Here is a 15,247-nt window from a genome sequence, read left to right as displayed (position 1 = left end):
AGCTAAAAGCATCTCCCTCCCCGCGGGGCCGGGGCTCTGCCTGGCCCACCTGCCCTCCTCCACAGAGAGGTGGGTGATGCAGCCCCCCCCCGGGCACCGCCTGTGAGTCAGGACCCCCCAAAATATCCCCCAGCAGGGAGGGGGAGCCACCTGCAAACTCCTGCTCATCTGACATTTCAAGGGGGGGGGTTTATCCCAGCAGGGGAAAGTGGTTTGAGAGGGGAGGAACATGGTGGGGGGGAAGCTTCCATCGGTGTGGAGATCTGGGAATGCTGGGATGCCAAATCCTGACATGGGGGAGAAGCTTCCATCATCCTGGAGCTCTGGGAGTGCTGTGATGCCAAATCCTTTTGGGGATGCTGGAAATCTGGAGCCCTCTGAGGTTTGTAGGGGGGTGGTCAGAGCTTTTCCCGGTGCAGAAATGATTTCAGGATCAGTGGTCAGCCCAAGAGCAGCGGGGAGGGGGAGATTCCCGGGATTTAGTTACAGCCCAGTGTCACAGAGAATGATTATGCAAAACAGGCACAACTAAATCTGGGAATAATCTTTGTCCTTCACCATTCCTCCCTGGATTATTTGGTGTCTAATTTACCTCCTCTGGCTCTGAGAGGGAACTGTCCCCACTGAAGTGTCCCAGAACTGGTGGCAAAGGGTGGTTTTGTAGCTGGTTTTCAAGGAGTTCAAAGCCTCACCCTTTCCTTAAAAAATGGAAAATCTTTGAAGTGAGGGTTCCCACTTAAAGAAGACAAGTACAGATATAATGTTATGCAGCAAAGGGCTTCTTTTTACTTTAAATATATAACATTGAGGGGTAAAAAAGAAGTTTGGCCCTCAGTCTCAATTTGTAAAGTATTTCAGCATCAAGCCCTAAATTTCTGTTAGTAAAGTATTTTCGTTTAATCATAGAATCCCAGGATGGTTTGGGTTTGGAAGGGACATTAAAGATCATGGAATTCCAACCCCTGCCATGGGCAGGGACACCTCCTACCATCCCAGGTTGCTCCAAGCCCTGTCCAACCTGGCCTTGGACACTTCCAGGGCTGGGGCAGCCACAGCTTCTCCGGGAATTCCATTCCAGTCCCTCCCCACCCTCCCAGCAAAGAATTTATTCCAAAATATCCCAACTAAATCTACCCTCCTTTTTAACTTTCCACCCATATTAAAGGGTGAGCTTCAGTTATAATCCAAATAAAGGTCCTCCCGAGGGAAGATAAACCACCTCTACAACTCACTCTGGCTGCAAAGCTGTATTTCTTAGCTTTTAGATCTCTTCCAAAAGTGGAACTACTGATCATCCAACAACAGCCAGAGGGAAAAGGGGAGGGGGGAAGAAAAAAAAAAAGGAAAAAAAAATGCTGTTGAAAAGTTTTGAAAACAAGCAAAGCGTGTGTTTGCTGAGTCTTCTCCATCTGCTGTATTTCACTCTGTTCTCACACTCTTCATAACAGGCCCCAACTAATTGCACAACTTTGCCTGCAAATTCACAGCCTGCTTGTTTTTAGCCAGTTTTTTTATTGTTTTGTTTTTTTTTTTTTTTGGGGGGGGGGGGTGTTTGTTTGGTTTTGGTTTTGGTTTTGGGTTTTGTTTGTTTGTTTGTTTGTTTGTTCGTTTTTCCCTTACCATCTCTCCAGGGTGTGGAAAGCCCATAATTATTCCTCCATCCTAATGTAAGAGAAAGCCAGCGGGTGGTGGTGAATCGAGTTCTTTAGACATGAAGAGCTGGGAGACTCGTCCATAAACCACGTGGGGAACAGCAGTTGGCATCTCCCCTGGGCAGTGATGCCTAAGAGTGAAACCCCAGACAATTCCTTTTGGGATTCCAGCCCACAGCCTCGTGAAGGGAGGTGTTTCTGGAGCTCTGGCTAAGGACCCACCAAACCTAAGGAGGATGCTGTGGACTCTGGGGAACGCTCACCATTCCTTCTGGGTGGTTTGGTCACTCTCCTTCCAGCAACACAAAAACAACAAGCACAGGCTCGTGGAATGGCTTGGATTGGGAAGGGCCTTAAAAATCGTCTCAGTCCAACTCCCAACACCTTCCACTAGCCCTGCTTGCTCCAAACCCCACCCAGCCTGGCCTTGAGCACCTCCAGGGACGTGGAGCCCAAATCAACCTTTGAGGAAGGGCCTGGGGTTTCATCCCAGAGCTTTTCCCTCCCAAAAATGGAAGGATACAGGCTGGAATGACACAAAGGGAATTAAAAAAAAAAAAAAAAAAGAAAAAACAAACCAAAAAACCCTCCTTCTGTTACTGAAAAGGCTGAGTTTGAGAAATGCCAGCCAAGCATTGTACGCAGAGGGGGCTGCCGATAAACAGCCTCGGGGGCAGAGCCGTATTTCTAAAATAAAAACGACAATTACGAGTATCTGTAAATCCCGGGGCCGGGCTTGCCAACGGCTGATATTTTCCCCAGGAGCAGTGGGAGTCTCTTGTGCTGGCAGAGCCTCTGCCACGCAGGACACGCCAGCTTGTGTCTGGTACCACCCAGGCGGCGTGCAGGCTAATTGGGATGAAAAACACCCACACCCCCCAGACTCCCACAGGAGCTGCAGGGCTTCCCCCGGGGAGGAGACACGGCCCACCCCGTGGGGGAGGTGGGTGGGTGCGATGCAGGGCACAGAAAAGGAGCTTTGCTCTGCCAGGGCAGCCTGGTGGGTGAGTGACAAGGGTTTCCTTGCTCTAATCACAGCCAGCGTTTCACGGCAAGAAGCAGGAGATGAGTCCTGGGAAACTCGGAGCTGGAGGGGAGTGAATTCGGAGAGAGGTGGGAGAGTTCTCACCTGGAACGGCTTCTTCAGCTCGTTCTGGGGTGAGAACATCGCAGGGTCAGAGCATGGAGGAGTTCACCAGCCCTGGAGGTGTCCAAGGAATGACTGGATGTGGCACTGAGCGCTCTGGGCTGGGTGACAGGGTGATGATCAGTCACAGGTTGATCATCTGGGAGGTCTCCTCCACCGAAATGGTTCTGTGGGTCCCAACGTGCCAACAGCCTGACAGGAGACATCTTTTCCATAGGTAAATGCTTTCAAAATGGCTCTAATTCCAGAGGAACCCCAAGGGTGAATTTTGTTTACAGTCCAAAGATGAAATAGAGCTCTTGGTGGTGGAAATCCTCAGGCACAGGGAAATGTGGCCCATCCAAGATGGACAAATTTGAGTGTCCAAATCCAGGTGTTTCTGGAAACAACTGAAAACCTAAAAAATCCTCCATTTTGGACAACAAAGGTGCTTTTTTAACCAATGAACTACTGCTTTGATGGGAAAGCACAGACACCTGGAACAAGCAAATGCTGTGAGCTTGGACTCCACTCCCAGGAAAGTGGTGATTGTCCCACGGAGCCAACTCTCTCTGCTGACTGAAGAGAGACTCCAGATGATCATCCACTTTGTATGTGGAAGGAGTCATCTAAAAAAATCAATTCCTCCATCGTTTAAGAGAGCTTTCAATAAACTCCTCTCCTTGCACTTACTGATCTGGGCCCAACTTCACCACCACCTTCCCTGAGAGTTGCTGAGGGTGCCCAGATCCAGCCAGATCAGATTGGGAACAGTTGCTGGAAGAAGTTCTTGAATTTGAGGGTGGGGAGGCCCTGGCACAGGTTGCCCAGAGAAGCTGAGGCTGCCCCTGGATCCCTGGAAGTGTCCAAGGCCAGGTTGGGGTTTGCTGTTCCCTGGAACATCCTTAGATTGAAGGTTTTCATCTCTAAATCCAGTTTAACATGGTAAGAAATTTCAATAAGGCATATTTAAGTCGTAATTAATTGAAAGTTATGGGTTTTTTAATTCATGATGTAGTAGCTGTGAAAGGCTCAATATCATGTCCCAGACAGATTGATGTGGAGGTCACAGCTCTGAAGAGCACTCAGTGCAAAAGGAAAACTTTTTCCAACCAGAAGTTTTCCCTAAACTTCAATTCTTGGGTTAAAAAAAAACATTAAAAAAGAATCCTGTTTGGTAAATTGAAAATTATTCCAGACTTTGTGTTAATTCACAAATTACTGGGTCTCAGACAGAACAAACAAAAAACAGCAGGAGGCAGAAAATGTGTAGGAGATGAAGCATCTCGTTTAAAACAATATTTTGATTTTCTGATTGGAAATGTGATTTATTCCATCAGAAGGATCTCTGAGCAGAAATCAAAGCCTGAGCACCGAAGTGGAACATTCCCTTGGAGTGAAAGCATTGTCTCCTTTCCAGTTTAGCAGAGAAAAACAATGTTTGATCACATTTTATGCAAAATATGCTGTTGGGCTTTTTTTTTCCCCCTCCAAATGCTGCAGTACAATAGACAAATAATAAACCACTTTCCACACAGGTTTCATATTAAGAAGTTTAATATCAAGATGTGTTTATTAGAAAATGTGGAAGACACAGGATCTGAATGGAGTCTGGGGGTACTTTTATCCACACTCCTAATAAAGTTTCCCACTTCCAGAAATTCTTTGGGAGCCTCTTTCTCCCTCCATCATCAATATTCTGAGTGGTTGGCAGCTCCTGTCAGAATTTCCCACACATCCTTCATTAATTGTCTGGCCAACCAGGAGGATGGGAGAGCTGCAGGTCAACAAATAACTCTGCCTTGCCCCAAATTTTCCATCAAGTTCCTCAAGATGTTCACGATTTCCGAAGCTGTGCTTCATGGAGATGAAGTTCCCATCCCAGATTCCCAGAGTGGACTTGGAGGCGCTGGAGGAACTGGGATTTCTGCCTTCTGAAAGGGGATTTACACACCCCTAAGCAGAGCAAATCCTGTGTGTGAACCACACGAGGTGGGGGGAAAACACATCCCCCTTTCGATGTGGGGGAGATGAAGCATCTGATTTTAAAAAAAAAAAACACAAAACAGTTTGATTTTCTGATTGGAAACATGATTTATTCCATCAGCAAGATTTCTGGAGCAGGAATCAAAGTCTGAGCACTGAAGTGGGACATTCCCTGGGAGGGAATTTATCTCCTTTCCAGTAAGTGATGTCTGGATCTCATCTGAGGAGGTGAGGAAGGGGTTTGTTTGCAGGTTAAAATGGATGTGAAAACAGCTAAAACCAGGTATCCACTTCAGAAATGGAACTTGGATTCCTCAGGGCTGCCTGGGTGGGGTTGTTTGGTCTTTATGAGCCTGAGAGCATTTTTTTAGGGGGGGAGAAGGGGCGTGATATTTTTCTTTCTCGAACTTGGGTAAGGGGATTTTATAGCCAAAAAGGGTCATTTCTGCTCTAAGAAAGTCAAATTGCTGCCTGTAGTGAACTACAAAACAATGAGTAGTAAAAATAATTTTGTTTTCAGTGGTGCCTGGAACATTCAGCTTCATCTTGAGGGTTTTGTTTGAACACTGATTTAGTCTCTTTGTTCAGTCCCAGTAAACACCAAGCGAGAGGTGGCTCTGGTTTGCAGAGCAGTTTTCATCTGAATGTCTCCTAAACCTGAGAGCTTAAAATTATGAACATAAAGATCTTAAAATTATTAAAATGATGTCCCTTCTCGCTTGTTTACGTGGCCTCCCTCATTCCTGGCAGAAATCCATCTCACTTGATCTCAAGCAATTCTGTTGCTGGAGCTGCAATTCCTGGGCAACCCAAACCTCCATTTCACCAACCTCAGCCTCAGGAAGACTTTTCACAAATGTCTTCCTTCCTGTGGGGCAAAGTTGTGGCTTCTTGTGGTACCTTCCATAGTCATGGAATCACACCATGGTTTGGGCTGGAAGGGACATTAAAGATAATTTAGGTCCACCCCCCTGCCATGGGCAGGGACACCTCCCACTATCCCAGGTTGCTCCAAGCCCCATCCAACCTGGCCTTGGACACTTCCAGGGATCCAGGGGCAGCCACAGCTTCTCTGGGCAACCTGTGCCAGGGCCTCACCACCCTCCCAGGGAAGAATTCCTTCCCAGTATCACATTCAAACCTTCCCTCTGTCAGTTTGAAGCCATTCCCTGTGTCCTGTCCCTCCACCCCTTGTCCCAAGTCCCTCTCCAGCTCTCCTGGAGCCCCTTTAGGCACTGGAAGTTCACCCTGGATCCTTTTATTCTCCAGGTCTGGATCTGAGCCCCATCTCTTCCATGTTTCCCACCCCAGGGTCCAGCAATCCTGAATTCAGTGAAGAGAACCTCGGAGCCATGAATGCCACAGCCCCTCTCCATCCAACTTCAGGTTCCTAAACTTGTTCCTAAACTTAAAAGTTTTTCTAATCAGACAAACTGCCCAGTGCTGTGTACTAGTGCAGAATTTATTGGAGCACGTTGAGTTCTGTGTTCCTGAGCAGGCCAAGATGAAGTTCAGCCCTCGGCCTAATCCTGATGGGATCTGAGAAGGATCTGCATTTAAAAGCTTTAGATTAAATCTGATTCATGTCTGTGCCTGCATTTGCATGCAGACTTAGGAGAAACTTTTGCTGAAGACTGTAAATTTGTGACCAGAGAAGAAAATGGTGTCACAGGAGAAGAAAATCCTGTGGAAGTTGCCAGTAATGGGAATATGGTGGAAAATGTAAAAACAGGGTTCATAATAGAATATTAGAAGCAAAGAATCACGGGATGGTTTGGGTTGGAAGGGACCTTGAAGATCATGGAATTCCTACCCCCTGCCATGGGCAGGGACACCTCCCACTAGCCCAGGTTGCTCCAAGCCCCGTCCAGCCTGGCCTTGGACACTTCCAGGCATGGAGCAACATTCCTGCAACTTCCCTCTTTTCAAAACTCGGACTAAACCCATATTTACATGTTTGCATAAGGGGGGATGGTCACCACAAGTTCACCAACGTTAAACCGACCTCCCTAAGCCCCAAGTCTGCCAGCAACAACCATCTGGAAATTTCGGTTATAAATAAACACACCCCAGCACAGTCAGAACAGGGACCATCAAGATCTAAGAGAGCGCAAAGAGAAGCAGAACATGAGCTGCCTGGCAGCAAAATCCCTGCCAGAGCCCAGCACCCAACTCCAATTTTCAGGATTGCAGCCAAGCAGCAAAATCCGCTGCTGGGAATATCCGAGGAGCTGCTGTTTTAACTTCCCTTTTGCGTCAGCGCCTGGTACCTTTTAAGATGACAGTTTATTTGTACCTTATTCAACCTGCTGCCTAGTGAGCAAGGAAATGTGCCCCTGGGATGGTATTTTTTTTTTCTGTTCCTTTCCTCTCCATCTCCCCGGTTTTCAGCTCCTTCCCGCGTTTCGAAAAGTTCCTGATAACTCGGCTTTGCTCCACTGCTTTGATTGCTCCCCATCCCCAGGTTATTTACCAAGTGGAGGTTCTGCTGCAGAAAGGGCAAACAGATTAAGGAATTTGATGTGCCAGTAGGAAAATTGCGTCTCTCTCGCTCTCCGTGGAAAAGAAACAGGGGTGGAAGCGCCTCTTGGATCACGGGGTCCCCGGGGAGCAGAAAATAACCCCTTTCTGCTGATTTTTTAGAGAATTGAGGCGTTTTGGTGCGGCATTTTCCTCAGCCAGCCATCTGCAGAGGGCATCTCCCGGAGATAACAGGTTGTTTTCATCTTTTGCATTTTACTAGGTGGGATTTTGAGCCAGTCTTCGAGGCAGAACGGGGCCTGAACACATAATTAGGGTGGCAAAAAGCAGCTGTAAAGTCCTTTATGTAGAAGAAGAGGGGCTTGAACACCTGGATGCAGCGAAATTCTCCCATCATTTGGGATCCCGAGTCAAAATACCCACAGTGAGTGTTGCAATGTTCCCACTGCATCCTTAGGAGTGTGTCCTGTCGTGGCAGTAAATGTTTAATAGACTTAACTTGACCTATAAATATTTATGGAATTGTGGAATGGCTCGGGTTGGAAGGGATCTGAAAGATCATCTCATTCCAACCCCCTGCCATGGGGTGGAACACCTTCCACCAGAGCAGCTCCCTCAATTTTAATTTCTACCAACTGAGGCCACATTTGAATGTGAAATGAATTGAAAAAAAAAAAGAAATATATGAGAATTTTGGCAGCGTGGAAGTTGATGCTCCAACAGAAAAAGCCACAGAGTTCTGGAAGCTGATTTGGGATTGAATTAATTGTGGACACTTTATCAAGTCCTTCAAGCTCAGGGTGTTCTACGATTCCAGGAGCGAAATGTTGGGAGTGTGAAGTCTGATCCTCAACCAGGAAAATCACCGTTAACTCAGAAGTTAAAATAGAAAACTCCAAGTTAAAAATACCTCTGCTGCACCAGATGACATTGTTCCCTGGAAAGTAGGTCTTGTCAAAGGAACCTGTTATCTATTCCAGGAGGTTTCATGTCTGGTTGATAAAGGAAGTCATGAAGATTAAACCCACTCTGGTTTGTCACCACGTGTCCTTCCGGAGCGAAGCTGCTGCCACGTCAAGGAACAAAAAGGCACATCCTGCATTAATTAAAACCTGTCCCAGTCCATCAATTAAAACCTGCCTCGGTTCGTCAATTAAAACCTGCCTCGGTTCGTCAGTTGAAACCTGCCTCGGTTCGTCAATTAAAACCTGTCTCAGCCAATCCAGTGGAAAGAGGAGGGAAGGATCTGCAGTGATTTGTGTCTTCGTTGGAATCGCCCTAAAAAGAGATTCTGAGCAATCATTGTTCAATCCTTTTATCACAAAGGGGAACGGCTTTAAATGGAGAGTGGGTTTAGATGGGATATTGGGAAAAAATTCCTCACTGGAAGGGTGGGGAGGCCCTGGCACAGGTTGCCCAGAGAAGCTTGGAAGTGTCCAAGGCCAGGTTGGAGCAAGCTGGGCTGGTGGAAGGTGTCCCTGCCCACGGCAGGGGGTTGGAACTGGATGACCTTTCCAACCCAAACTATTCCGTGATTTTTTCATTCAGTGTGAACTTGAGGGTACAAAGAGCAAATTTCTTGTGTAGTTTTTCAGGGTTTTGACAGAATGTCTGAGATATCAAGGAGGGAAAACTTCATAGCTTTGAGCTGTGCAAGAGGAAGTTATTCCCGAATCAAAAAACCTGGGAATTGGATTTAGTTGGATTTAACTTTGAAATAAGCGTTTACAAAAAGTGGCAGTAATTGTATTTCAGTGTATTTTTAAAAATGGGGGCAGTGGACTCAATATTCCCTGGAATCTCTGAGACAGAAGTAGGAAGAAAAGCTAACTAAAAATCAGGATTTAAAGTGTGTTGCTCCTTTGAAAACACTTTCTAAATGAGGAAGAAAGCAAAAAATCATCCATATTTCCACAAAACTTCCCAGATCCCAGAAGTTCCTCAGCAAACCTGACAATCCTGTGCATGTCATTACTGCCTGGCAATTAGTGAGCCCGTTAAATGCTGGTTAATGAGAGTGATAATTGCACTGAGCAGCTGCAGGTGGCTCCCAGCACTCCCAGTCCCGGGGCAGATCCTTCATCTCTCTTGCCCAGGGCTGGGAAAGATCCATCTTCCAAAATTCCCAGCCCTACCAGGGCCATCTGCTCCAGGACCAGAGAGGGCACAACAGGTGAAACCTCTGGCTCTGGAGAAACCCAGGAAAGGACCAATCTAAAGTGACAGAAAGTGATCCTGGCTTTGAGGACACGCTGCCAGTCACTGAGACACAGCTCTGGACTGGAGCAAAGTTTATGGGATGAACTGGGCACTGGTGAGGCCACCCCTCAAATCCTGGGATCAGTTTTGGGCCCCTCACAAGCAGAGAAACATTGAGGGGCTGGAGCGTGTCCAGGGAAGGAAAGGGAGCTGGGGAAGGAGCTGGAGCAGCTGAGGGAGCTGGGGGGCTCAGCCTGGAGAAAAGGAGGCTCAGAGACCTTCTGGCTCTCTACAATTCCCAGAAAGGAGGGCCAGGTGAAGGTTGGACTCTTCTCCCAGGCAACAAGCGATAGGACAAGGGGAAATGGCCTCAAGCTGCACCTGAGGGGAGTCAGGTTGGGTATTAGGGAAAATTTCTGGGCTGAAAGAGTGGTTAAACATTGGAACAGGCTGCCCAGGGAAGTAGTGGAGTCACCACTCCTGGAAGTGCTCAAAAATCAAGTTGTCCTGGCACTTCATGCTATGGTTCAGTGGACAGGGTGGTGTTCAGTCAAAGGCTGGACTTGATGATCTTGGAGGTCTTTTCGCACCTTAAAGCTTCGATGAGCCTGAAATATTTCAAATAAAACCTCACCTGTCAAATGCTCTGCCATTTCCACATGGGAGGAGCCCAAACGGAGCGGCAAGGGCAGTTCTGGGGAACGGCAAATCCCGAAGAGGGAAATAAATAAATAAATAAATATAACAAATCAATAAATCCCAGAGGAGGCAGAGCGTGACCCGATGTAGGTGAGTGTTTGAGAGGGGAACTCGGCCACCTAGTGTCTGCTTTGCACAGCCTTTGGGTTTCCATCCCAAAGCTCGTGCCTCGAAGCGATGAAAGCTCGGGGATCATCCCAACTCTCCCTGCTGAAGGATTTCTGTGGCTGGGAACCGAAAGTGCAGGTAAACCACTTCACCTTCGGATGCCAATTCAAGTAGAACCTTCCAGCCTTGAAAATTCAGCACCATTATTAACATTAAACCCTCTGAGAGCAGCACTACACCCCCAGCCCTGCACTCCACGCACCATTGTACTTGCTTTGCTTTTATTTCATTCTAATTACAAAGCATTACTCAAGAGAATGACAGATTTTATTACTCACTATTATACAATTTCTGTCTCCTCCAGTCCTAACAGAAAAGAAAGTGCAGAAAAAGAAGTTATTTGAGGAAAAAAAAAAAAAAAAAAGAATACCCCCAAATAACAAATGACTTAATTTTAAGAAAGGATTTGGATGCCAAGACATTACTTTTAGTGTAGTTGCCAGTTTGGTTTAAAACTCTTCCCGTGTTTGATACTTAATAAATGCCACATGAAGTCACTCTGGAGTTGGCTTAAAATTTGTCACTCTCGTGACTAATTCCTTTTAATTAGACTTAGGAACACGGGAGGAAGAAAAAAATGTCATCATTTAAATTGAAGTCAAGTGATGTATTGATTGGATGAGGACTTAATAGCATAAGTAGTCTTTTAGAAAATGATTCAAGCGAGCAAGTTTTTAATTTCAGGCCATTTGCTTTCGCTCTCCTGGGTCTGACTGTGTATAAAAGCAGGATCATTGCAGATTTGCTCCCTTTGCACACTCACAGGTGCACACCCACCTTGGGGAATTGTGTTCATGTAGACAGTCAAGTCACGTGGACTGAAATTATTAACCATCCCGGAACAAAACGAGGCGTTTTGAACAGAAACAGCCCCCTCATCCCAATTATCTCGAACCTCAGGTAATTCCCAACATTTGTTTGCAAGCAGCGAGTCCGCTCTGAGCACTTTGGATCGAAGAAAACTTTTGGGAAAGGAAGGAGGGAGGAAATTAAATAAAGTTGAGAATTCCGACTTCGATTTCTTCTCCTCCTTTCTTCACTCCTTAAGTGCTGAATAATAAGGAAATTAGTGCTAGTGATTAGTCCTGTGCTAATGAACTTTGTTAAGAGCTGAGAGATCTCCTGAATTCCACAGGAAATTCCCCTTGTGTCCATTGCCAACAGTTGATTTACAGTGATTTGGGAAGAAGGCAGGAAAGGCAGGGACTGACCCCAGCCCTGAGCACCAGCTCCTGAGCAGAAGAAGGAAGGCTAATTAACTTTATGTTTTCCTCTGATTTTCAGGAGCTGAGGGGAAATATTCCTAAACCTGGGAGCATTTCCAGCATCAATCACCCCTTTTACTGCATCCAGTGCATTCCTTTTTTTCCCTTCGTTTTCTCATCCAGTGGAGGCAGCTCACAGAAACACTTGCTAAGGAGGCTGTAGGAAGGTAAAAAACCAGGAATTCACGTATTTAATTCTCAAGTAACTTGTTCCCATCCTTCCCACGGGAAAACTTCCAGCAGTTTAATAATCCATGGGACAATGTCTGACACTTGGGACTTGTGGAAGGCTTCAGTGCCTCCTGCAGAAACTTTTTTGGCCCAATTTTGGCAGAGACTTGGTCTTTTGGTCCTCCTATTTAGGCTCCTTTAAGAGAGATGTCGTGAAGGTGCAAGCTGGGTGAAGAGCATAAGGTCGAGCAGATGGATTTCCTGTCGTTCCAGAAGGGATTTTTAGGGATATTTTCCCCCTTTATGGCTTCCTGTTCTAACACTGGACACTGGACAAATCTTTTTCACATTAAGCTATCATTTTATCTCCCTTTTTCTCTTCCCAAGGATACTCCCAGTGACTAGAACTGGGAGTTGCTTGTAATGTTGGGTACAAACATTACTGCCTCTGCTGCTGATGTTTTCAGGGCCCAGCAGCCAAGAGGGTTTGCTTGCACTGCTGGCACACATTATTATGCACAAAAAAAGTGCAGGTATTGCAAAAATTCTCTCTGGATTCTCTAAATGTGACTAAATCAGCTGGTTTTTACCCATACAGGGTTCCCACACCCAGGCAGGCTCAGGGACATTTTGACTGTCAGCCAAAAGGATGCTCTGGAGGTATTTTAAAACCAGTCCAAGGAAAGGGTGCGGTGCTCTAATGAGGTTTAAAAAACAAAAAAAATCTGCTGGATGGAAGTCCTGACATCCAACAACCCTCTCTAACTTTTACCCAGTGATTCCTTCCCCTCAGCACGGAACAATTCCCAGATATCATCTCAGCCTCGGCCTCTCCACCCCCAGGCAAAGCACGATGGCCATCTCACAGATTCATGTGGAGACTCTGGAATAAAACCTAAGTCTCAACCTGCTCTTCTTCCTTGGAGGAAAACAGCTGACAGACACTCAACACCATCAAATTATTCTTATTATCAGCATCCTACATTGTCTTCAAGGAGTGGCAAATAGAAAGAGTTTCTTTGGGCATCAATTTCCAACTCAACTGCACTGACAGGAAAACAAAACCTTGGGAAAAAAAAAAAGCAGGAGCCCAGTAATTAATGAATTTATTGCCTCCAGCCATCCACGTCCTCTTTGGGGGATGTTTCATCCTCTTTCAGTGCCTGAAGGGGCTCCAAAAGTGCTGGAGAGGGACTTGGGACAAGGGATGAAGAGACAGGAGTGACCCACGGGACAGGAGATTGGGAAGAACAGAGAGCAGTGGCAGCTCCTGGAAAACAAAAACAAAAACAAAACACACTTTTCACTCATCTGTTTTTCAGTAGAAGGTGTTTTTTATTGTCATTTTGTTACTGTGGGCAACCAGCTGCCTCCCAGGGAGCTCCCAGGGAAAAGAAAACGCCACGACAGGGCCACACAGCAACTTGAATTCCAGCGGTAAACAAGTTTGTTGAGGGATTCTGGAGGTGCCTGGCAAAGCCAAAGCAGCTCCAGCGCTTTTGGGTTGGAATGAGGGAAAACAGCATTGCAGGGAAAAAAACAACCCTCTGGAAGCGGCAGATCCTCGGGAAAGGATCCCCCTCCCTGCTTTGCAGATTTCCATGGATCACATCAGGCCAGGGGTTATGTCAGTGGGGCAATAAAGGCACAGATCTTTTGGAAAGCTGTGTTTGGAATGCTGGGCTGGAATGGTTGGGGGGAGCTGAATCTGCCCTGATTTGAGATGGGGGATGAGCAGCAAAAATCCCCATCCAGAATTGACCTGTTTTCCTTGCTCCCTTCTTATTGTGCCTCGGTGGGAGACCACACTGTGACATTCCTGGCCCGGGGATGTCCTGTTTCCTGTGAGCTACCAGGGAATGACACATCAAAAAATAACAGCAGTGCTGATTTGTTGCCTTTAAACTCCCAGACCAGCAGCCATTCCAGAGTAAAAGTGGGATTTTGTTCACATTTACACACCCACAATCTCCTCTTCTCGCTTTCATGCGGGAATTCAGTGGGATTTTTAATGCTTCATAAAATTATAGAATGGTTTTGGTTGGAAAGGATCTTAAAGATCATCCAGTTCCAACCCCCCTGCCATGAGCAGGGATACCTTCCACCACCCCAGGTTTCTCCAAGCCCCATCCAACCTGGCTTTGAACATTCCAGGGATGGGGCAGCCACAGCTTCTCTGGGAAATCCATCCCAGCCCCTCACAGGGAAGAATTTTGTCCCAATATCCCATCTAAATATTCCCATTTTCTGGGCATCCAAGGGCTGACCTGATCTTTGGAGAACTCCCCTGTCACTTGGCTTGTTCCTTCTTCCCATGCTCAGCTCACAGAGTTTTTAGGGAATATTTCAGAGGACAGGAAAGAGGCGTCCAAGGGGTGCTCAGAGCACCCAGGGGTTGAGGTGTCAACCCCTCCTTTTCTCTCAGATTTTATTACGCTACAAACCAAGAGAGAAAATAGATAAATAATATAATTTATACCCTTGTTCCTCAAAGGGAAAACTCTCCAGACTCTCCAGCCCAGCAGAGAAGAACAAACAACGTGGAATTCTCACCATGGGGGAGGGATCTCTGCTCTGCCTCTGCCTCACCACCAGCAGTTTGCCTGGGGAATCTGCTGCTTATTTATTTGAACACTTGATTCCTTGAATCCAGTCTTTCCCAGCCAGGTAGAATTCCCAGGAAGGAGCTTCCATCCCTCCCAGGGAGCGGAAGATCAGCCCTTTTAATTTTTTAGCTCATTTCTCTCACTGGCAGGGTGGAAAATCCACATCCCTGTCACTCCTGTGGGAGTTTCCTCAGTCACAGGGTGACATTTTTTGGTCATCCACTTCAAACCCCCATTTTTCCCCCCAATTTTTCAACTTTCTATCAGCTACTCCCAGGTTTTCTAAATGATATAGCAGGAAAATATCTCCCGAGGAAGTAAATCCACGTGAGGCAGAACTGTGACAGCCTGACAAACAACTCCAAAAAAAAATCCACCAAATACATAACCACTTCCAGAAACCTGGAAAGATAATTGTTTCACAGGACATGTCCAACAAAATCTTTAAACAAACCACCCTACTCACCAACAAACAAGGCCAATTAGCCAAACTGAAATGCCTCAGCCAGACAGAAAGGAAAATATTCCAAGGTTTCCTTTGCTGATCTCCTGGAATTCTGGGCATGATGCAACCCCAGCCAGGAGAAATATGAGTTTTATGAGGAAAAAGACAGCTGGAGATGAGAAAGCAGCTCCTCTGATGCAGTCCCTGATTGCTCTGAGCCCCCCTGAGGGTAAAAATCAGGATTTTTATTGGTTTAATGAATATTATTTACAGGTATGTTGGGATGTTTCACTTCCAGCCCAGCTTTCCTTTGACTCACTATAATTTTCTTTTAACTTTAGCTCGTGTTTAATCTCCACCATCATCACTGGGATGTAAAAAAGGTCTTTCTACAACCAAAAAGATCCCCAATATTGAACTTTGGGCAGAATCTCCAGCGCCAGTCCTGC

At 46.4% G+C, this 15,247-nt stretch overlaps 1 long non-coding RNA gene across 2 annotated transcripts in view; it reads left to right on the top strand.

The window, feature by feature from the left end:
- Positions 1 to 10,036, top strand: part of LOC114071029 — a 23,884-nt gene extending 13,848 nt beyond the window's left edge. The window contains exons 2-3 of one of the 2 annotated variants that reach the window (XR_003573993.1): positions 2,860 to 2,929; positions 10,001 to 10,036. This is a non-coding gene — a long non-coding RNA (uncharacterized LOC114071029). Of the gene's footprint in view, positions 1 to 2,851; positions 2,930 to 10,000 lie in introns of both variants that reach the window. The other variant, XR_003573992.1, reaches the window with a different exon arrangement.
- The last annotated feature ends 5,211 nt before the right edge of the window (positions 10,037 to 15,247 follow it).

This window comes from Empidonax traillii, unplaced genomic scaffold, assembly GCF_003031625.1.
Source record: "Empidonax traillii isolate 1590-97213 ecotype Southwest subspecies unplaced genomic scaffold, ASM303162v1 scaffold1796:size137566, whole genome shotgun sequence".
Classification (NCBI taxonomy): Eukaryota; Metazoa; Chordata; class Aves; order Passeriformes; family Tyrannidae; genus Empidonax; species Empidonax traillii.
This window is presented reverse-complemented; position numbering and strand designations above follow the sequence as displayed.